We start from the raw sequence: 16,175 nt of genomic DNA on the forward strand, positions 1-16,175 counted from the left end.
CACAGCGTATATAATATTTCCAAACAATTATAACGATGTACTATGTGTTTACATAAATGTACATATACAATGTATTTAGTAGGACTTCATCTGTTTCAGAGGATAAACTAAAGACATGTAAGGGGATTTTAGTAAAGTTCGCTGAAAAGTTCCCATATATGAATATCAGTTATAAACTTTCTTAGAAATAGGACATTGAACATTGTCGAAATGCATGATTACCAATTCCTCGCATCATGCCAGTATTTAGGCCCCTTGTGTCTTTCTTGTATATTTGTTGAGTTCATTGTTGGTAAAAATTAAATTGTTAGACCATATCAAGGACTGAATAAGTCTCCATTTACTTATGTTTCCTTCTGTAACTTAATTACATTGTTAATAATTTCAACTTGTCGATCTGAAAGTCAAAATTCGTAAAGTATACATAAAAATTGATAGAGACAGTTGACTTTAAATGCAAGGTTTTATTCAAATGCATCAATTATAAATTGAACATTGAGTATCAAAAGTCAAATATCCTTGTTTAGTCAACAATGAAGTGATCTGGCTCGCGTATTTCTTGTTTTAATAGTATCCTCTAGCGGGGTGATCTGTAATAAAATAGATTAGATTGTATTTCATAATTCAGTTGATATTGCTATTCCACTCAAGATTTTGACTGTCAAAACTCTTAATTTATGTGAACAGAAAAGGCGATCAAAGGGAATTTGAAAAAGGTTTGACAAACTAAAAAAGTAAAAGTAAAGATGGTCAATTTGAAGAATATAAATAAAATGCATCATATATATTTCATGTTATTTTTACATACGAGACATGGACAGATACTCACATCCTAAACAGCAGAAGGCGATCGGATGTGGGAAACGGGCAATAATTTTGCAATATTCTCCGCCGTAACACTGGGAGTTGTAATAGCATCTGCGTTGAAAGTCGCATTTTTCGTATCCAACATTAGGGATGAGGGCTAAATTTTAAAAAAAGTTTGTAGAATTAGTTTAAACTCTTTTATACAATTACTAAAGTTTGTAGATTTCACCTTTGTAATGATCATGAGCGCTTTATTTCTTTATTTATCTATGAATTAAATCAAATATTTATTATTGTTAAAAATATTAAAACTAGTCATAAAACACAAAAAAAACGGCTTAGTGGGTCTACCCTTCAGAACGGAAGACGAATGATTTTATTTATCTTAAATTATGTTCATGAATATTTTTTCATTAGTATTATTTCTTCTCCCAAATTTTGTGAGCGTGATTACTCATAGGAGTTTGGATAGATTTTCACAATTTTTCTAGAAAAAAGAAATTGCTTACTAAGTTCAAAGAAAAAAAATCCATCATATATATTTTTATTCAAATCTTGTAGTGAGGAAAACAGGTAACAGTCAATCAAAGTCTTTTAGCATATCTAATGTTTATTTCAAATCTCTACTGAAGTTGCTCTTATCATTTCTTAAGAGTTGAAAGATTAATTTCATTTCTGTCTTAAATTCTGTCAAGAATACTGAAGTTGTAATATTTTTATTTTCATACTTGATGCTGTTTCTTGTTTTCCATATAGACCACTTGTATATATAAATCAAGGTGTTAATACAGATTCGAACATAATTGGGTTCTCCAGCGAATCCCAATCAAACAATATATACATCAAATTTTATTGGATTCACTACCTGTAGGTATTTTTAACATTATATTTTATTTATATTTATATATTATATTAGAATACTGTACCATTGAACCCTACTAGAACAAAAAAAATATTTTTGTTTCCATGTTAACAAGAGTCTAGTTTGAACGTATCAGGCTAAAAATTTCAACATTTCTTTATTTTTTGTTGTTTTATATTACATATAAATTTTGAAAGCACAGACTAACATAGTACTAGAACAAAAAAATATTTTATAGCTAGTTTTATTTTGAAAATTAAAATTGATAGTATACTTACCGGTCGTCATGGCCACCAGGCAGAGAACGGTAAATATAACCAAGAGCTTTCCCATGTTGATTTAGGACACTGCAGATGACTAGATGGTCGAGAATGAGGCTTTATATACTGTCAGAGTACCTGCATCAACCAATCCGTGCGTCTTAAAACAGTTTCCTTGTTGAATAATTTTCTAAGAAAAAATATATAAAAAAAAATTAAATAAATCTTTTGGAAAACCAAATGATAATTGTCTTCATGAATATTTTCATTTATATTTTCACCTTATTAAGGAATAATAATAGCCTCCTGATCAATTAATTTAATACTTGCTGTAAATAGTTTAGCTATATAAAAATATCAAAAAAACATTTTGACAATTGTACGAGGGCTGATCCAAAAGCAATGTCATAGTGTCCATAGCTTTCATATTTGGCGTCATATTATCAAATATAATAAACCAAAAGATGCACATACGTACATATATATAAATCTAATTAACACTGAAATTTTCATTAAATAATGTTAAATTTAATTTATGTTATAAATGTTCAAAACCTATAACAAAGGGGGTGTCGCCGCATCACAGCTAGACGTCACGTTTTAAAGTGTATTTTTCTTACAATGAAAAAGACCATAACATTAAAAAGTATCGAAAAAAGGACTAATCGGCCAAAATCGACCTTTTTAAAGACAATACTAACGTCATTTTCTAGTCTTTAGTTGAATATGGAACGCCGAATATGGAACGCCGTCATGTATATTTTGAAAAATGATTGAAAACGACAGCATGTACGAAAGTCTTAACAATTATTTTAAAATATCAGTAATTGTAGTTATCCACGTTTATTTTATATTCAAACTGATATTGGAGCATGAATCTATTGCTGAAAACTCTCAAAACAAAATTTACCATAAGATGTACTTGATAAAAACAGCGAAGGTCTGACAATAGCAAAGGTATGCAAGAGCACAAAGACAGATTTATATGCAATTTTCTTAAATATTAGTGGTTTTGTTGTTGAAATTCGTATTCGGGGAGACAGTTTAATTTCTGGAGGAGTCTAGAAAGCATTTTTTTGCAAAAAAAAAAAAATCGAAAGGTTTGTTAGAGGAAGGACCCAGAATCAGGAATCCACTACACGGAATTTCTTCATGACAGCGTCCAAACCCGCATGCCCTGAAGAGTAAGGGGGTTTTCGGGATAAACAGAAAGTTAATGCTTTTTCACATTGACAATATTCGCCAGATCTTTGACATTTTGACTTGTTTCTATTTCCAAACTTGAAAAAAAAAAACACCTTTCAGAAGGAAGAAACAAGTCCAGGAAATCATTGGATATGCCATTTTCCAGTATACTAAGGGTCATACCCAAAAATGAGTTCTAAAAACAATCAGAAATTGGATAAAAAATGTTACGGACATGTGTTTTAATTAAAAGAGATTAATAAGTAAAATCATGAAGACTAAATCATTGAAAAGCGTCTTTTGCTTCTTTCTGGGCACCGAGGACATTATTCATTGAACAGCCCTCGTACATTTACAGTGCTTATGCGCTATATGCTGGTGTGAAGCGTTGTAGTTCATATACTTCATGAATGTTCAAAAATTAAATTCATTTCTTATATTTACATTTTTTTTCTGATGATTTGCCACAAAATTCATGCCGTTCAACTGTCATTTTTAATGCAAAATAGTTGGCATCAGAGTTTTGACGTCAAGTGCAGTTTTATGACGTAACAATGGAGATATTCATACTGATCCATGATAGTTCATGAGAAAATAAACATTCTTCCTTTTTGCAAAGAATCTAAGGAAAATTATTTGGAAATTTAAATATTAAAGTTTTAACCCAATGTAAAAATATTTTCACTTCACATAATGCACTTCTGACTTCAAGTTATAAAGTGTTAACATAACGGGAAAATATATTTACTTCACGTAATGCAGCATTGACATGACGTTAAGATATTTTACATCACCTCATAAAAACTGTCATAATGTAAAAATATATTCACATCACATAATGATAATAAATGCATAGTTTTATGCTATAAGGGAGTGATGGCGTTCCATAGTTGAAGATTAAATGACGCCATTTATAACTTTGATCATGAACACTGTTGTTTTACTCTTATGCATTGAACAAAGGAATTGTGGAAATGGAAGAAAAATCGCCGCGACTAGCTGTAATGCATTTTTCCTTCAAAATGGAGAGATTGCCAATTAAGACAGTTACGTTGATTAATAAGAGGAAATAATGTAAATAAGATACTTCTTTTTAGATGGTTTCAGTAGATTTGGACGAGTAATGGATCATTGAATGATTAGCAGAGGACAAGAAGACCGAAAGATGGCAAGTCGGACGGAAACATTCAATGATGTCCGACGTTGTAACAAAAATTCAGATGGTTTAAGAGACATGTAAAATTTTAAGTTTGCCTTATGCTACTGTTCAAAGAATTTTGACAGCTAGAGGACTTAATTATGAAAATAGTGAGTGTACGATGGGTACTCGAGAATTTCTAAAGAAAGTCAAATTAGTGAACGTGTTCATGAATCTCAAGTATTTTTTTTTAGTAACACGAAAAGGGAAACATTTGAATGTATGAGGGAACATATCCGTCATATGATGTTACTGTATACAGGGTTATTTTCGTCCCGCTTTATTTTCGCCCTTTTACCCTTGCACACAATTTTGCCCCGTTTTAAATTCGCCCAGTCACAGTTTTGTTTATGAAATTATACTGTGTTCTTTGGAATCGCTTCTTTTTAAATTCGCCCAACCGAGGTTACGACGAAAGGGGCGAAAATAAAACTGGGGCGAAAATTTCCCTGTTCACAGTATTTAGGTGCGGCGACCACATAATCGCACGTTGTGTATAATGCGATGATATTTTGAAAAGTATATATCATATTGAATAGAAATTTTCAGGTATGATTTGAACTAAATGCAGCTTCTTCTATCATTAATGATTTTATTGTTTTACGTCAACTAGCATCGATTTTATCGAAGTTTTGACATTACTTTTGGATCAACCCTCGTAATATCGAATCGGCAAAATTTTTCCTATATTTTTATAACTCTGTAAGACAATTTGTTAATCATTTTTGTGATTGCTGTAATCATTTATTATAAATGTTTTATATCATATTATACCATTTTTTTAGTTATTCTATTACACAGGTAAACTCAATTGCCCTGTAACACACAGTGTAAAATGCAATTGATATCATTTTAAGATTTGTAAGGTCACTTCCAATTTTATTTCATGCCAATAAACAGCGTATTTGCGCAGGGAAATTCGATATCTCCTTTATAAAATAATATATAAAGCAGATTTTACATCAATTAAATCAATATACCTGCCCTTAGTGAAGGAGTATTAAGTACAAAGAAATTCACTTTCATAAGTATATCAACTTCTGCCCCAACCCAGAGTTGAACTCGATTCCTCTGACAAATCTTAAGGATATCAATTTTAGTAAATACCATGACTTACTTTGAAACTGTATTCTAGAACCTTTTTTTAAAGTTTTAAGAATTTATATTTAATTACATTTATACCAATGATGTACCTTTTAAAATAATATAATATGCAAACATACAAGTTAAACTCCCTTTTAATGTAAGAAAGTGGATTGATTAAATATAAGATAGAACACTCTGAAATTTACAGTAAAAATACTTTGATTAATTATAGTTTAACTTTAAACCATAGTAAATTATAGTTTACTGTACTTTTTTGTTAAGGGACCTACGAAATCTGTCTCATTTCAATAAGGAACGGCGCATCCAGCCAATCCAAAAATGGGTAATCCAAAGAAAATCCAGTTTGAAAACAAGATGTGTTTGTGAAACACTAATGCCTCCGTATGGCAATATAGCGAAGATTAAACTTTTCTTAAATGCAAATTTAATAAAACTGGTACATAAAGTAGGGTATCCTCACAGGAAATACAATTGGGATATATGAAAGCAGGCCAAGGTTAAAGTTTTTAACCATAATAAGTATGAAAGCACTAGCCCTTATTTACCCTCCAAAGGTTATGGTCAAGGTTTGTGTTTTTCAAGTAAGTCAAACTCCAAGGTTAAGGTCAAAGGGTCAAAAGGTCAAAAGGTCTTCTCCCAAGGATTACTTATGTGAAGTATGAGAGCACAAGCCCTTAACGTTCAAAAAATATGGCCAAGGTTAAAGTTTTTTAATTAGTACGAAAATCTCCAAGGTCAAGACCAAAAGGTCAAGGAAATTGGTATTCAATGAAAGGTTTTGCCACGAAGAATACATATGTGAAGTATGGAAGCCCTAGCCATAACCCTTCAAAAGTTATGGCCAAGGTTAAAATTTTTAAAAAGTGGGTCAAACTCCAAGGTCAGGGTCAAAGGGGCAAAGTTCTTGATATCAAATTAAAGGTCTTATGACAAGGATTAAATATGTAAAGTATGAAAGCACTAGGCCTAACTCTTTAAAAGTTATGGTCAAGGTTTCCTTTTTAAAAATTGGTCAAACTCCAGGGTCAAGGTCAAAGGATCAAAGTTCTTGGTATCCAAAGAAGGACCTTCCCACAAGAATTACATATATAAAATTTGAAAGCACTAGCTCTTATTGTTCAAAAGTTATGGTAAAGGTTAAAGTTTTTTCATAAGCACGAAAATCTCCAAGGTCAAGGTGAAAAAATCAAAGTTGTTGTATCCAACCTAAAGGTCTTTCACAAGGAATATATATATGAAATATTAAAGTCCAGGTATCTACTGTTCAAAAAATATGGACAGAGTAAAAGTTTGGATTTTTTTGTAAAAGTGGGTCAAAATCCAAGGTCAAGGTCAAAAGGTCAAATTTGGTGGTACCCGAAGAAAGGTCTTGCCACAAGGAATGCACATATAAAATATGAAAGTCATTGTTCTACTAAATCAAAGGTTATGTGCATGGTTAAAGTTTTTGCGAACGAACAGACGAACAGACAGACGGACAGACACGACAAAAACTATATACTCCCCGAAACTTCGTTTACAGGGGCATAATAATTGCTTAACAATTAATATGAAAAAAAGTCCACCAGCATTGAGTTAATGCTAAATTGTATTTGTTGACAGAGAACATGTATCGACCACAGAACTTGCCACACGACTTTAAACAAGATTTTTGAAACCCTGTTTCATCAGCTTGTTTGCCAATAGCCGTTTTAACAATTGGTTGTATGAAGAGCATGCCTTAATAAATATAAACTGAGTTGCGTTAGCTGTAATTTTTCGTCCAAATATTACGAAAATATAATTCGTGGAAATATTTTTTCCTGCAATAAAATTTTATTCAGAACAGGGTGGTACCATCTGAATCGCATTTAATAAAATCTACATCTATCCAGTGACATCTCAGGCCTGCTGTATGCAAGTAGTCAGGCTGGACTTTTTTTTTAAATAGTCTTTAACATTTGGGATTAGATTCAAGGTTTTAAATTTTTATGTAGACCTGCTTCGCTCTCCCCCGCCTCCCCTCACCTTATTTTGTAACTTTAAGGTAAACTTTTCAAACAGATTTAAAGACTGGTTAACAAATAAATCAATAGAGACAGGTGACTTTAAATGCAAGCTTTTATTCAAATGCTTCAATTCTAAATTGAACATCGAGTACTAAAAGCCAAACATCCTTGCTATGTCAAAAATGAAGTGATCTGGCTCGTCTAATTCTTGTCCTAATAGTATCCTCTACCGCCGTGATCTGTAATAAACATAATTTAGATTGTATTTCATCATTCAGTTGATATTGCAATTCCAGTCGTAATATCGACCGTCAAGATTCTTAATTCTATGAACAGAAAAACCATCAAAAGGAAAAGGAAAGAAAAACGTTTGGCAGACAAGGAAGTACAAGTAAAGGCTGTAAATACAGTGTATTTTGAAGAATATATTAAATTAACTGCTTCTATTCGTATACTTCATGTTTTATTGACACCCGATACATGGACAGACACTCACAGCGAGTACAGCAGTAGCCGATTTTATATGGGAAATGGGACACAGTTTTGCAATATTGTCCGTAGTAACAATGGAAGTTATGATAACATCTGCGATAATAGTCGCATTTTTTGTGTCCGAGAGGTGGATGCCAGTAAGATGAAATTTAGAGTCTGTAAATTTAAATTTTAATTTCTCAAAGTATTTGATATAATTCCATCTTCATATTGAAAATCAAACTCAGGTGATCAGCGTGTTGCAAATCAATTACATTCATTTAATTAATTATCGTTATCAAAACTATTTTTAGGAAGGCCAAGGTTTTCACAAAAAATCTTTCAAACTATTTTTTTCTCATTTTAATACCTTAAACAACTGTACGGACAACTGAGGATTTCGTGTCTATATAAAGTAATGTCTATAAAATTACTTTTAGACGTGTAGACAGAGTGCAAAGAGTTGATATCCATAAGAAAGTTATATAAGTGCAAAATTTTCTTAATCATTATCTTTTTAAAAAAATCATTATTAGAGAAAAATAATAACATGAAATTCAAAATCGGTGTATAAAATTAAAAACGAATTCGTAAAAGTATGGACCTTACTTGAAAAAATATCACTTCTCTTTTGGAAACAGCTAGATCACTGTGCTTTTAGATCGTTCATAGGAGAAAAACACAATCTCATCTTATTTTATAACGAATATTAAAGAAAAATTACTGCATAGAAATGTAATTACTGTTAAGCGCAAGTTGTAGAGAGACCTAAGTTTCTATTTTGAAGTTAAGATACAATGATTCTAATACATAGTACCGCCACCGCAAAGTCGTCTAGATCGTAATTTGAATAACTGGGTAAACGATGGCCGTTCAAAAATTACGCAGACTCTGCTATTATTTACCATTACAGACCGCATACAGTTATGAAAATTCACAGAAATATGTATTTCAAAGATTTCAATACATTTTGGGCAAAATTTTTGTATTTAAAAAAAATCTAAAGATATCGCTGATGGAGAGGTACGGCGCACAGCAAAAAAAATTTAAACAAAAACTTGCGGAATCCACAATTTAACTCATTAATTTTCTATAATTCGCGATATTTTTCGACAATTTTCTCAAATTTATCTTTATATTGTTTTATTATTATGTATTTAAATTTCTGACATGATATTTGAAGCATTTACAGAAATATAGTGATTTTTCTCCGATGCGATTCCTGTGAAAATGACTGAAAATGACGTCTTCTGAATTGACGGAGCACCACCTTTTTGTTCAATCATGTGTAATGCTCGAGGTATCGTCAACATAAGTCTAAAATATGCATAATAAAACATGTAGTAAACTAGGGTATTCGTGACATTTTCTAGTTTCTACCTCATTATTATTTTAGATAGACTAGTAATATGTACAAGAATAATTGAATACAATTACAATATATCTTTATATACAAATTGAGACCTATACATGAAACTTGGTGCCTTTGAGCAGTGAGAGATCTTTTTCGTGTCAGCACCTTCTGCAAAACGGAACCTCGGTTTATACATGTACGCTCTCAACCGAAGTATCGGCCTCCAGATCTTGTAGTTGGATTTGAACCCGCAACGTGAGGATCAACTCCTTACTCCGAGAATCTAAAGTGATCTCCTTAACCACAACGCCACACAAACGACATTTACCTTCTGTCATTCTGGTCTGATACAAATTTGATGTTATTCAATATCCGGAATAAAGAAAAACTGTGTTGATCTGTGAAAAAATCAGACACGGCCTAAGATCTGTGAAAAAATCAGACACGGCTTAAGATACCACGGCAAGAAATAGTAATGTTGAGATGAAGATAACGTTCTCAAAGGTCTAATCATTGGTGTCCAGATATAAACATTTATTCATTAATCAGTCTAATTTATTTTCTTTTATTAAAGAGATCAAATGAAACGTTTTAATTATAAGGAACTATTACAATAAACTTTATATACAGACTTTTTGAGATGTTAAAATTTTTTTCAAGTTTAGTGTTGTACACCTGACCAACTAGATGCTAAAATTTGATCTCGGGAAGGATTACAATTAATACATCTAAAATCACTGCATTTTTTCGTCTTACATTGTGAAGAGAATTGCATGAAAACAATTAAGTAAAAGTATTGGCAAAATTTTGTTTAAATATATCCGACTTTTGAACGTGACGATTAATTATGTAAAATGCTTCAAATTTTTGGCATACAATACCACGTTCCCTTCATATCACTTTACCGTGGTAAAAACGGGGGGGGGGGGCATCCAACCTTTATATGAACATTTACAATATTAAAAGTATCGTTTGGACAAAAAATTCTACTGGCCCTCCTGTTGCTACGTGCCTGATATCGTTTAACACGTATAATTAAGTTGAAAATGGCGGCATTGAAGTGATTATACAACCGTAGTTTATAGGGTCTTTGTGTTGCGGTTTTGATAAAAGTCCAGACCCCCACGAACCAACTTTATTTGTATTCAAAGGAAACAAAATATTACATAATAGAGATGGATGGCTTACCTTTTCCCAATCAGTCATTCCTTTTTTAAAAAGAATTTTAATGAGATAAGAAAACCTTAACCCACATTAGGAATTTTTTTCTTCTTTAATCATTCACAACACAATCAAGATATTTAACATAGAAATCAAAATCTTGACATATCAACTAATGTCAGATATGCGACATTTTCTTTATTTGTTTCATTCTGCTTTTTTATAAAAAGACCAATATTTATATTCTCGTTACTAATACATGAGCTGAAGAGCACTGATCTACATGTATTTGTTGACTTAATGATATTGACGACGTTCTTTCAATTAAGAATGGTAACTTTCATTCATACATTGACTCAATGCATTCTACTGATCTCAGGCAAAAACACGTCAGGTTAGTAGTATTTAACTGACTATAGAAAATAGGTAAACTAACAACAAAACTGTATCACAATCGACATGAATTAAGCTCTCACACCCTCAACTTTCTCTGTGTTAAGTTTTAATACTCTTTCATAGGCTGGAAGTGGTTTCTATACTAGTGAATCTATGTATTTTTAATTATTAATTTTCTAAAAATAAATGAAACAATCTTCTGTGGATATCCGATTTTGATTGTCGAAAAAACGTCAAACATGTTAAAATTGTCTATTGTATTTTTCAAAAATTGAGGCATTAAATACGATAGGCATAAATATTAGGAAAATATAAATCAATTTCAAATGTTTCTGTAAAATACATTTGTCAGAAGAACATGTAATAATCGAAATGCATAGTCAATTTCATTAAAAGATAAAGGTAAAAAAAATATAAGAAGCAAAAGATGTAAAAAAAAAAATTTTTGAAAAGAGATTGCATTTAATTCTTACACACATTAAAAAAACATAAACCCCTAAGCTAATCCTTCACTGACACTTCGCTTTGCTGCTCTATATGTGATTTAATTTAATGTCATGTTTACAAAAAAATGTCTGCTTGTTCTATCCAGACTCAAGGTTAAAAAAAGAGTAGTAAGTGGTATAGTCTTTTTTCTCAGAAAATTTATTTCAACATATATATCGGAATAGGAAAATTCATATTTCCTGGAGGTTGAAAAACGTTTTGAGTAACATCTTATTTCCTGGAGGTTGAAAAACGTTTTGAGTAGGGTACCATTCAGAAGGGAGAGGGCAACCAAATTTTCTCTAAAGATGGTCTAAACTAAATTCTGATCAATCATAAAGACGTCGTGCACTTAAAATAAATCATACAGGAGGAAATGATAAATTGCAAACTGCAGAACAAAAATTTCTAACTTGTGTGTGAACGTTGGACATAAATCAATATGATTTTTGATATTAAGTTCATTGGAAATCAAAGCCAAAAGAATGAGAAGGCACCGTCGCAAACCACGGCCAAAATGTACGCTCCTCTCCCATCTGGCCGTGGTTGAACGAGGAGAGAATTCTTCGTAGCTCATTAAAATATTGACCAATGCGAGTAAAGCATAGTCGGCTGATGAACTTTATCGCGACCTTTCAATATCCAATCGCAGTATAAGAAATATGTCTTGTATATTGTTGACGTCAGTTGTTGATTTCGATTGCGATAGAAACAAAACTTGCCACTGACAGAATATGACGTCACAATAGAGAGGCGTAAATATTCAAGATTACGACAGTTTTTGTGATCAAGCAGCCACGGGTAGAAGAGAGCTATATATGCGGACTCCGGACCGTGGCTTGAGACGATGTTGAGAAGGGGGCATTTTTTTTTACATGTTTAATGGTGCGGTCCTAGTCTCTGCATTAAAAAAAATCAATTTTAAAAATAGAGCGTTGCTATAGACAATTGAAGGATATGTATTAAAGTAGTAAAAACGGAAAAATGGATTATTTTGATGTTCTGTGGTTTGTTTGCTTGTTTGTTTTGCTTGTTTTCTGACATCTTTTTTTTTTTTAATTTTCAAAGCAAATTGAACCAAATTAGTAACTTTTCTGTTCACTGAAAATAGATTTTTATTTTTATTGATAAAGGAGAAGTATTTTGAAAATAAACTAACTCGCAGCTATTGCTTATAATGTAATTTTTTGTCTTATGAAACACAGATGGGATATTTTATGGTGATAAATTGTCATTAACAATTGACATTAATTATTTTGATTTTAATATAATTTGCATTTAATTTAAGACATTAATTTGTTCGGGCTCATGGTCAAACATTAATATCCTGAATTCCAAAGTTTTCCAAAAATCCCTAGAAGCAAAGATAAATAGTGGGTTCCAGTTAATACTCTTCCAAGTCGTTTTTTTTTCAATTCTCACCAAAATTTAAAGAGCAGTGAAGGGGAAAATTTAAAATAGCAATTAAAAATATATTTGAAAAGTGGTGTTTATCATATATGGTTGCTTAAAACTTTCAAGGGACTTTAACAACATTTGAAATCACAAAATTTCAGCAAAATCAATCACATCGGAAACGTTCTCCTCAACATTTTAAAATTACTCCCAACAATATCTTCAAACTTCTTGACATTATTAGATAGGTAAGGGTTTTTCTATAAAAATGAGACTTGAAAAGAAATTAAAATACTTCGTACCTTGTCATTTTGTCATCTGTAAAATTATTCTGTAAAAATAAAATTCTGGACATTCTAATTGTACACACAAGAAGTTGTTTATGAAAAATGCCTGGGTTTCTGACTGACAATATCGTTATCATTTTAAAGAAATCATTCAAGTTATGTAATGAAACTTCACTTGATGATACATACTGATGTAAGCTTTACAATGCTTCACTCTTTTTTACCTTGATCTTTCCTGTGACCTTGACCCCACTTTTATAAAATTAATGTATAGATCAGTTTTGAATAAACAATTCAAGATTATATCAAACTTCATATGCTGATACATAATGCTGAAAGCTATCAATGCATCAACTTATTTTGAATTTTCCTTTGACCTTGACCTCACTTTTTAAATATGTGTTTATCTAAGTTTTAAATGAACCATTAATTATATTTTTATCAAACTTCATAAGCTAATAGTAAATTCATACTGATGTAAGCTTTTCAACTGCAACAACATTTTGACCCCAACCTTTCCTTTGGCCTCTCTTTTCTAAAAAAAAGTGTTAAGCTCAGTTTCATTAAATCATTCACGATATATTTATCAAACATAATATGCTGATATGTATTAGTGAGAGCTATTCAACTGCATCAAAAACTGCACCTTGCATATTCCTGTGACCTTGACCTCCCTCCTCTTTAATTTTTATTTTGCTTAGTTTTAAAGAAATAATTTAAGACATTTTTATGTTTAGCATGCACTTATATATAATTTGGTGAGAATTTATTATCTATAACCAATCTATTTAGATTTTAGTTTCAATTCTAAAGAATCTGTTCAAGATGTTTTCATCAAACTTTATACACTAATACAAATTTTCATGTAGCATTAGTAATATACATCCGGCAGGACATTCATGTCCTATAGACATATTTCTAGTTTTTCAAATCATGAACTCAAAGGCTAGGGTCAGGCCACAATTAGGGATCAAAGTTTTATTTAGGAATAAAAGGAAACAAATCTTCAAAATTCTTCTTGTCAAGAACAACAAGAGCATCATATGGAAACATTCTCAAGAGGTGTAGGTTCAAGTTTGTACAAATCATGACCCCCTGGGTAAGGGAGGGGCCATTTTTTCCTGCCCCTTTTTGCCATCCACATGAAAATGCTAATTTTGAAACCATTTTATACAAACACAAAACAAACCAAACATTTTCCAAATGATCATGGTTTAAAGCGAATGCATAAAATATTATGGAAGTTCTTGAAAGAAGGGTGATTAAACATATCAAGTATTTAAAAAAAAAAAAAAAAAAACAAACAAACAAATTTCTATCCCCATTTGACCCCCTGGGGCAAAATGAAAATTCCAAAACCTTACTGCACATCTACATGACACCATCAACCATCTCTTAAAAGTTGATTAGACTACTGAGTCAAATGTAAGAGGAGTTCAGGGAAGACGGGGCTTTTTGCATAAAAAACGTCATTTTTCGACACCCATTTGATCCCCCGTGGCAAATTTGATCTCCCAAAAGATGATTAGGATACTGAGTAAAATGTAAGAGGATTTCAGGGAAGACAGGGCTTTTTTGCATAAAAAACATCATTTTTCCACCCCCATTTGACACCCCAGGGCAAAATCAAAATCAAAATTCCTAAACCTTACTGCACATCTACATGACACCACCAACCATCTCTTAAGAAATTATTAGACTACTGAGTAAAATGTAGGAGGAGTTCAGGGAAGTCGGGGCTTTTTGCATTAAAAAACATCATTTTTCGACCCCCATTTGACCCCCCGGGGCAAAATCAAAATTCTGAAACCTTACTGCACATCTACACGACAGCACCTGAACCATCTCCCAAAAGATGATTAGGCTACTGTGTAAAATGTAAAAGGAGTTCAAGGAAGATGGGGCTTTTTACATAAAAAAATTCATTTTTTCGACCCCCATTTGACCCCAGGGGCAAAATCAAAATTCCGAAACCTTACTGCACATCTACATGACACCACCAACCATCTTTCAAAAGATGATTAGGCTACTGTGTAAAATGTAAGAGGAGTTCAGGGAAGTCGGGGCTTTCAGCATAAAAAACGTCATTTTTCGACCCCCATTTGACCCCCCCCCCCCGGGGGCAAAATCAAAATTCCGAAACCTTACTGCACATCTACATGACACCACCAACCATCTCCCAAAAGATGATTAGGCTACTGTGTAAGATGTAGGAGGAGTTCAGGGAAGAAAAGTGTGACAGACGGACGGACGGACGGACGGACATGAGTAACAACAATATACCCAAACTTTCTTCAGAAAGTGCGGGTATAAATATTAATATAAATCTGTAAACATTGACTCATTGATTCAGAGATGAAATCAGATACCTAGGAGAAGGATGCATACCATGACAACCGTTCACACTCGCTGAAACACTTTTTTTACTTTTTATACTTACAAAGTTTTTATAACTACCACAGAATTCACATAATGCTGACTTTAAATGAGATTGTTGAAATCCTTGTATAGTAGTGGCTTAATAGATAGTTTTCAGTAGACCCAAATTAAAAAGAGTTATTTCCCTTCGGCCGCCATATTGTGGGTCAACATGCTCATATTCCTTCATAATTCAACCAAATTTAACTTTTTATACTGGCTGTTGTGGGCTGGAAAGCATTGTTTTTCTGACAGTTATACACTGATTTTGTTAGAGCCTCCTTTATTTCATAATGCTTATTCCATAATGATTTACCCCCAAATATTTCTGCTACGCCCTCTTATATTTGGTAGGACAAAGAGTTAAATTACCTGGTTGACCCAAAAGAGGGCGGCCAACGGGAAATAACTCTTGTTAATATGGGTCTACTGAAAACTATCTATTGCCTCCCCTGATTAATGACTGCACTCATAGCACTGAGTATCAAATAGGCTGGCCGACATAATTATCTTGACATCAGGGTAATGTGGCACACATTTTCCTTAAGAACAACAAATCATTGATAAGTCATGTGAATTTTTAAGTATTCTCAGATTCTTTAGATTTAAGTTTGTTCAAAATATGACACATGGAGTAGGTGGGGCTGGAACATACATATGAATATTAAGAAAAAATATACTGATGAAGAATGAAAGGATCATATTAACTCGTATTAACTCGAGCGTTGTTGCACATGGGCCTATTATTTTTAGTTCACAGCATTTGAGGCTAAAGTATTGTCAATGTTCAAATTGGAAAT

At 32.2% G+C, this 16,175-nt stretch overlaps 1 long non-coding RNA gene across 1 annotated transcript; it reads right to left on the minus strand.

Annotated features, from left to right (window-relative positions):
• Positions 1 to 444: 444 nt before the first annotated feature.
• On the minus strand, positions 445 to 2,033 carry LOC134245138 (uncharacterized). Its single transcript, XR_009987358.1, has 3 exons — positions 1,948 to 2,033; positions 830 to 964; positions 445 to 590 (listed from the first exon to the last, which is right to left on the minus strand). It is a non-coding gene; the product is annotated as an uncharacterized LOC134245138 (long non-coding RNA).
• Positions 2,034 to 16,175: the final 14,142 nt, after the last annotated feature.

The sequence above is a fragment of the Saccostrea cucullata genome, unplaced genomic scaffold, assembly GCF_032062105.1.
Source record: "Saccostrea cucullata isolate Sc308-1 unplaced genomic scaffold, CSIRO_AGI_Scuc_v1 ctg53, whole genome shotgun sequence".
NCBI lineage: Eukaryota > Metazoa > Mollusca > Bivalvia > Ostreida > Ostreidae > Saccostrea > Saccostrea cuccullata.